Raw genomic sequence first — 8,640 nt, forward strand, 5'->3', positions numbered from 1 at the left:
CACACACACACACACACACACACTAATAAAAGAGAAACATGCAAATTGGTGTCACTCCGCTACCCTTCCCATTGGCTAATCAGGGCGATATGCAAATTAACTGCCAGCCAAGATGGCGGCCGGCAGCCAGGCAGCTTGAAGCTAACAGGAGGCTTGCTTGCTTCAGTGACGGAAGACTCCAACGTTCCCCGCCTGCCGCTGCCGGCCTCTGAGCTTGCAGTTTGAAACATTGTTACAAATATAGAAGCTAAACAAAACCCCAGAAACCTGCTTTCAGCCAGCCGGGATCTCAGAGCTGGAGTTGAAACAGTGTTTCGATTATAGAACCCAAACAAACCAGATACCTGCTTTCAGCAGCCGAGGCCTAAGAGCTGGAGCCAAGCCTCAGAGCTAAAGCTGGCCCAGAATTAAAAAAAGAAAAGAAAAAAAGGACAGATTGGGAGCTTCAGTCACCCGCCAGCCTGAAAACAGCCCTCAGCCCCTCACCCAGACTGGCCAGGCACCCCAGTGGGGACCCCCACCCTGAAGGGTGTGTGACCAGCTGCAAACAGCCATCATCCCCTCATCCAGGCTGGCCAGGCACCCCAGTGGGGACCCCCACCCTGATCCAGGACACCCTTCAGGGCAAACCAGCCGGCCTCCACCCGTGCACCAGGCCTCTATCCTTTTAGTAAAAGGGTAATATGCCTCCTGGCACCGGGATCAGCGTGACAGAAGGCAGTGCCCAAACCCCCTGATCACTCTGCAGCTGTGTGTGTGACAGGGTGCAGTGCCCCAACCCCCCCCCCCCACGGCCCTGCTCTGTGCCTGATAGGGGGGAGCTCCCCAATCCCCTGATCGCCCTGCGGCTCTGTGTGTGACAGGGTGCGGCGCCCCAACCCCCTGATCGGCCCTGCTCTGTGGGTGATAGAGGGCGGCACCCCAACCCCCCCCCCCAGGCCCTGCTCTGTGTGTGACGGGGTAGAGCCATAACCTCCCCATCGGCCCTGACCTGAGTGTGACAGTGGCAGCGCCCCAACCCCCTGATCCGCCCTGCTCTGTGTGTGACAGGGGGCAGTGCCCCAACTCCCCTATCAACCCTACTCTGTGAGTGACAGGGGGGAGCTCCCCAACCCCCTGATCAACCCTGCTCTGTGCGTGACAGGGGGGAGCTCCCCAACCCCCTGATCAACCCTGCTCTGTGCATGACAGGGTATGGAGCCCCAACCCCCCTGATGGGCCCTGCTCTATGCGTGACAAGGGGTGGCATCGCAACCTCCCCATCGACCCTGCCTTGAGTGTGACAGGGGGCGGTGCCCCAACCCGCCAATCGGCCCTACCCTGAGCGTGACTAGGGGTGGCATCGCAACCTCCCAATCCGCCCTGCTCTGTGCATGACAGGGGGTGGCGCCCCAACTCCCCAATCAGCCCGGCTCTGAGCCCGACCAGGGGCTGCACCTAGGGATTGGGCGTGCCCTCTGCCACCCGGGAGCAGGCCTAAGCGAGCAGGTCGTTATCTCCCGAGGGGTCCCAGACTGCGAGAGGGCACAGGCCGGGCTGAGGGACCCCTCCCTCCTCCCCCCCGAGTACACAAATTTTTGTGCACCGGGCCTCTAGTACATATATATATTCCCCCAAAATGTGTATACACTTTAACAGCTGATTTCTATTACATTTTGAAAATAAAATGTATTTTAATAAACACTGCCTTTATAATTATTCAAAGTATGTATACATTTTTGGGGACTACATACACATACACACACACACACACATCCTATCTGTACTTCATATAAATAGGTATCTATAAATTAGATAGATAGATAGATAGATAGATAGATAGATAGATAGATATCCTGTCTATACATCCAGGATATATATACCATATACATCTTAACTGAGCTTCCTATATAAACATATACATCCCATGGGGACTTCCACACACATTTGATAACCTCTTCCCTGTCAGTGCCCTTCAGTAGAATGTGAGCTCCATGAAGACGGGGATTTTATATATGTGTGCCGGCACACAAACAGTGCTTAAAACAGTGCCAGCACAAGAGGTGCCAAATAAATATCTGTCAAATAAGTGAATGAATGAATTGAACTTATACAAGGGCCAGAAACTCATAGCAAATATGAAAATGGCAAGCTAGCCATTTCTGATTGGCACAAGGATTGGTTTGCAATTCCAGACCCCTGACCCCTTCCTCTAGCCTAGAATTGGTTACATAATATGTGGGGCCCAGTGCAACATGGGCTTCCTTGTTCAAAAACGATTACGTATGTCACCATAGTGACAACAAAGCATTAAACCACATGTGCTGCCCTTCCACATGCAGGCCCTGGGCGCCTGCACAGGCCACACACTCATGAAGCCAAGCCCGCTCCGGCCAGAGCTGCTGTCCACAAGGAGCTTCTGTGGTGGGGCCTTAGGATCGGCAGCTCAAATACATCAAAGTTCACACAACTACCCTCCCAAGGATAGGTGAGCTCTCCCACTGTCCTCCAACACACACACACACACCATGTGCCAGGCTTAAGGAAAATGCTCAGAACTTTAGAACCCACTGCTGCATGTGTCCACTCTGTCTCATGGGTGTGGATGGCTGGTCCAGGTCAGAGACAGAAATGGACTCCTCAGGTGGTGGCCTTTCCCAGGAGGAAGAGCAGGTGTGGGCGTGATATATACAGAGCACCTGTGCGAGGGACAGGCAGGTGATGCCACAAGAGAGGGCAGCCTTGAGCTGCCCCTCCCACCGAGCCCCAAGGAAGTCCAAAGATCCCAGCCCAGCCCGATGCCAACACAGGAGATAAAATTTTCTGTACACCATCTAAAGGGGCTTCAGAAGGTTTGAATTTCACTCTGAAAATGGTAAGCTGTTCATTTCTGAGTTTATTTTGAATATCTGACATCCTGTGGGAGATACTCTTGGACATTAGGAGATAATGATGCTTGGCTTAGAAGGGCATCATTTTGGTATTTTTTGTGTGTGTTTTTTTCCTATTCCAGAAGCAAATTTAGCCTCTTAGCTATGTTTTAAAACCAATATTAAAATGGTCTCTCTTCCACTTTTTCCAGATGAGCCTGACACAAGCTAATTTGGCTGGTGCATGGTAGTGAGGAGTTCAGCCATATCAAGTAATTCTTTCATGGGACAAAACCCAGCTGACTCAGTGGGGATCTGAGGTAGATAGATAGCATAGAGGATGGGCAGGAAAGAGCCAATGAGTGATAGGGGCAGAAATCAACTGAGGGCCAGCAAGGTAAAATCATCTTCATATTGTGTTTTGATATTTAGCAAAAATGAAAGAAAATGCCTAAGTCATTTATAGTAGTGAATAGAGTCAACTGATGGCCCCTTCAGACAACCCCTCCCACCTAGGGAAATCCTTGCCATGATGATCCAGTCACTGGCACTTTTATCCAGTTCTCTCTAGTGTGCCAGGACAGAGGAAAGACTGAGGACTCTGTGCTCTACATTTTAATATAGAGGACTGGATGTATTAGTTTTCTATTGCTGTGTAACAAATTACCACAAACTAGTGACTTAACACAATAACCATTTATTATTCACATTTCTGTAGGTCAGAAGTCCAGGCATGACTACACTGGGTTGTCTGCTCACAGATTCACAGGCTGAAATCAAGGTGTTTGCTGGGATTACTCAAGTTTCTTTTTCAAGGTGTTTGCTGGGAGACTCAAGTTTCTCTTTTAGGCTCATTGGTTATAAGCAGAGTTTACTTCCTGCCTCAGAAGAAACCTGGTGGTTCCCCAAGCTCCTACCTGCCCAGCAGCCCACCCTTTCAGAAGGCCAGGATTCTGGCCTTGACTGCTGCTCCCAAATCATTACTCCCAACCCTCATTTTTAAATACTTTCATGAAAACACATGCCATCCATGAAACAATTCTCTACCTCTAATGATTCTTAATATTAATGCAGTTGTGTTTGCTTACACATCTCATTGACTTTTTAAATTTATATTGCTGTGGTTACTATGTAATTGTCCAAAGATCTTTAAGAAATTGGAGTTCAAATATATAAAGAACTACTACAACTCAACAACAACAACAATAAACAATCCAATTAAAAAATGGACAGAAGACCTGAATAGACACTCTCCCAAGAAGACATACAATTGGCCAACAGATATATGAAAAGATGCCCAACTTCATTAGCTGTAACAAAAATGCAAATAAAAACTACAATGAGATACCATCTCATACCTGTTAAAATGGCTATTATCAACAAGACAAGAAATAAATGTTGGAGAGGTTGGAGAGAAAAAGGAACCCTCATACATTGCTGGTGGGAGTGTGGATTGGTATCGCCACTATGGAAACAGTATGGAGGCTCTTCAAAACATTAAGAATAGACATACCATATGTCCCAGCAATCCTTCTGGGCATCTACCCGAAAATTTTGAAAACGTTTATTTGTAAAGATACATGCACCCCTATGTTCATTGTAGCATTATTCACATTGGTCAAGACATGGAAACAGCCTAAGTGTCCTTTGATGGATGATTAGATAGAAAGATGTGGTACATATACACAATGGAATACTATGCAGCAGTAAGAAAAGATGAAATACTGCCATTTTCCACAACATGGGTGGATCTTGAGAGTATCATGCTTAGCAAAATAAGTCAGACAGAAAAGGAAAAGAACCGTATGATTTCACTCATTTGTGGAATATAAAGCAGAAAGCAACAAACTAACAAACAAAAAAACCTCATAGACACCAAGTGGTTACCAGAGGGGAAGGGGCATCGGCATCAGTAGAAGAGGGTAAGGAGGTGACATATATGGTGATGGAAGGAGACTTGACTTTGGGTGGAGAACACAATGTAATATACAGATGAGATAGCATTGTACACTTGAAACTTTTATAATCTTATCAGCCAATGTCACCCCAATAAATTTAATAAAATTTTAAAGAAAGAAATTGAATTCCAAAATAAAACTGTGCATAATAAATGCCACTGGTGTCTATGAAAATTAAGGGTTTAAGAAAAATGCTAGGCTAAAATACAAACTTGTATTTTTCTTAATTGTTCCTTTCATTGCTTGTATTCATTAATTGTATAGGATTCTACTGAAGGACCATGTACTTAACACTCCTTACACTGGAGTGATGTGTTTCTGTGTGTGTGTGTGTGTGTGTGTGTGTGTGTGTGTGCGCGCACGCGCGAGTGTGTTTAGAGAAAGATTTGTTTAAACCAGTGGTTCTCAACCTTCTGGCCCTTTAAATACAGTTCCTCATGTTGTGACCGAACCATAAAATTATTTCCTTGCTACTTCATAACTGTAATGTTGCTACTGTTACGAATCATAATGTAAATATCTGATATGCAGGATGGTCTTGCAGGGGTCCTCAAACTTTTTAAACAGGGGGCCAGTTCACTGTCCCTCAGACTGTTGGAGGCCAGACTATAGTTTAAAAAAAACTATGAACAAATCCTATGCACACTGCACATATCTATTTGAAGTAAAAAAAAAATGTTTTCGGTGGGCTGCATGTGGCCCGCGGGCCGTAGTTTGAGGACCCCTGGTCTTAGGTGACCCTCTGAAAAGGGTCGTTCGACCGCCAAAGGGGTCAAAACCCACAGGTTGAGAACCGCTGAAAACTCTTGTCTACTGTCCCATTGGTCTATCCTTGCCTGGTTTAGGGCTCTCAATCTTCTTCTCCACTAAATGAAACCAGATCTCTTCAGAAATAAGAAAATTCCGGGGAGAAACCAAGATGGCGGCATAGGTAAACACCTGATATTGCTGCCGCAAACAACCACTTCAAAAATACAACTAAAAGACGGGACGGACATCACCCAGAACCACAGGAAGGCTGGCTGAGGAGAGACTCTTCAACTAGAAGGAAAGAGAACAGCATTACGAGGCTCAGAGGAGGCGCAGTGTGGAAAATACAAAGGTGCAGAGGTGCGCGCGCAGAGCGGGCTGGTGGCTGAGGGCGCGGTTGTCGTTTTCAATCAGGAGGGAGTCTCAGACTCTGAGCTCCAGATCTGGGCGAGTCTCTAGGGACTCAGACTCAAACGGGAGAACCGGGATTGTCTGGCATCAGTTGGAACATGAGGGCAGCTTTCTCTCCGAGGTTTGCAGCAGTTGCTGGGGTTCTGAGAAGCAGAGCCTCTGGGAATGGGACTGAGAGCAGCCATAACTGCTCCCTCTGTCCACCCTGTTGATCCCGCCCCGCCCAAGCCCTGCACAGAGCCATTTGCCGGGTAGCCTCAGGCAAAGGCTAGATTAGCACCTCTCCAGAGGACAGAAGTTTCCCACTGTAGATACAGCTGATTCTCACAGCCAGTCGGCCTGGTGGTCAAATCCCTCTAGTATTAACTACAACAATCAAGGCTTAACTAGAACAAGACTGCACACAAAGACCACAAGGGGGTGCACCAAGAAAGCATAAAAAATGAGGAGACAAAAAAACATGACAGAAATGGAGGATATAGAGCTAAAAAACACACTTTTGAGGGCTTTCAATAATGTGCTAGAAGCTGCCAATAAACTTGATGAGAGCCTCACGAAATCTAATGAGACCCTCGATGTTGTGATAAAGAACCAACTAGAAATTAAGCATACACTGACTGAAATAAAGAATATTATACAGACACCCAATAGCAGAACAGAGGAGCGCAAGAATCAAGTCAAAGATTTGAAATGCGAAGAAGCAAAAAACACCCAACCGGAAAAGCAAAATGAAAAAAGAATCCGAAAATACGAAGATAGTGTAAGGAGCCTCTGGGACAGCTTCAAGCGCACCAATATCAGAATTATAGGGGTGCCAGAAGATGAGAGACAGCAAGATATTGAAAACCTATTTGAAGAAATAATGACAGAAAACTTCCCCCACCTGGTGAAAGAAATGGACTTACAGGTTCAAGAAGCGCAGAGAACCCCAAACAAAAGGAATCCAAAGAGGACCACACCAAGACACATCATAATTAAAATGCCAAGAGCAAAAGACAAAGAGAGAATCTTAAAAGCAGCAAGAGAAAGAGACTCAATTACCTACAAGGGAATACCCATACGACTGTCAGCTGATTTCTCAACAGAAACTTTGCAGGCCAGAAGGGAATGGCAAGAAATATTCAAAGTGATGACTACCAAGAACCTACAACCAAGATTACTTTATCCAGCAAAGCTATCATTCAGAATTGAAGGTCAGATAAAGAGCTTCACAGATAAGGAAAAGCTAAAGGAGTTCATCATCACCAAACCAGTATTATACGAAATGCTGAAAGGTATCCTTTAAGAAGAGGAAGAAGAAGAAAAAGGTAAAGATACAAATTATGAACAACAAATACACATCTATCAACAAGTGAATCTAAAAATCAAGTCAATAAGCCGAAACCGGTTTGGCTCAGTGGATAGAGCGTCGGCCTGCGGACTGAAAGGTCCCAGGTTCGATTCTGGTCAAGGGCATGTACCTGGGTTGCGGGCACATCCCCAGTAGGAGATGTGCAGGAGGCAGCTGGTCGATGTTTCTCTCTCATCTATGTTTCTAACTCTCTATCTCTCTCCCTTCCTCTCTGTAAAAAATCAATAAAATATATTTTAAAAAAAATAAAATAAAAATCAAGTCAATAAATAATCTGATGAACAGTATGAACTGGTGATTATTATAGAATCAGGGACATAGAAAGGGAATGGACTGACTATTTTTGGGGGGGAAAGGGGTGTGGGAAGAGACTGGACAATAATCCTGCACCTATGGATGAGGACAGTGGGTGGGGAGTGAGGGCGGAGGGAGGTGTGGGAACTGGGTGGAGGGGAGTTATGGGGGGAAAAAAAAAGAGGAACAAATGTAATCTGAACAATAAAGATTTAATAAAAAGAAAAAGAAAAAGAAAATTCCTTTCTGGGTGCAGGAGAGCAAAAGATGAGCCTAAGACATCGTGTGTTTGTTGTCAGAGATCAAGGATGCTTTCAGAGGCCCCTGGGTGGAGAGGTCAGCCTGGAGAGGCTACTGGGGACACTGGATGAAACCGGTGCTTCCTATTTAATGTGGAAAACCAAGTCATGCTGATACCACTCAGAACAAACAGTAGGTGTATTAGCGCAGCACTTCTCACGACTTATGGGCATCCAAATCAATTTCCAGTCACTGGATCTGGGATGGGCCTGAGATTCTGCATTTCCAAGTGCAGATTCTACATCATGTCCAAACTGCTGGTCCAAGACCACACCTGGAGCAGTCAAATGCCAGAGCAGAGTTCCTCAAACTCGGCACTACTGGCCTTGGGCATTCTTTGCTGTGGTGAGCTGTCTTGTGTGTTGTAAGATATTTAGTAGCATTCCTGGCCTCTACTTACTGGGTGCCTGTAGTACACACACACACACACACACACACACACCAATCGAGCAACCCAAAATGTCTCCAGACATTACCCAATGTTCCCTTGGGGGAGGGTGGCCACCTGTCCCCAGTTTACCTGGGTCTGGGGAGTTTTCCAGGACACTGAACTTTAGTGCTAACATTTGTAGGCAAAGAAATGTGAACGCTTGTCCTCTGCCTGGGAGCCCTTATGTCTTGGACGTCACAGTCTGTGTGAAGTAAGTTGTAGCCTTTGTCGACTTTAAATGACTCCGTGCCATTTGCTTCAGTATTAGATGACCCTGAGGGCTGTGATCTGTATGGT

The sequence above is a fragment of the Myotis lucifugus genome, unplaced genomic scaffold, assembly GCF_000147115.1.
Source record: "Myotis lucifugus unplaced genomic scaffold, Myoluc2.0 scaffold_335, whole genome shotgun sequence".
In the NCBI taxonomy this organism is placed as follows: domain Eukaryota; kingdom Metazoa; phylum Chordata; class Mammalia; order Chiroptera; family Vespertilionidae; genus Myotis; species Myotis lucifugus.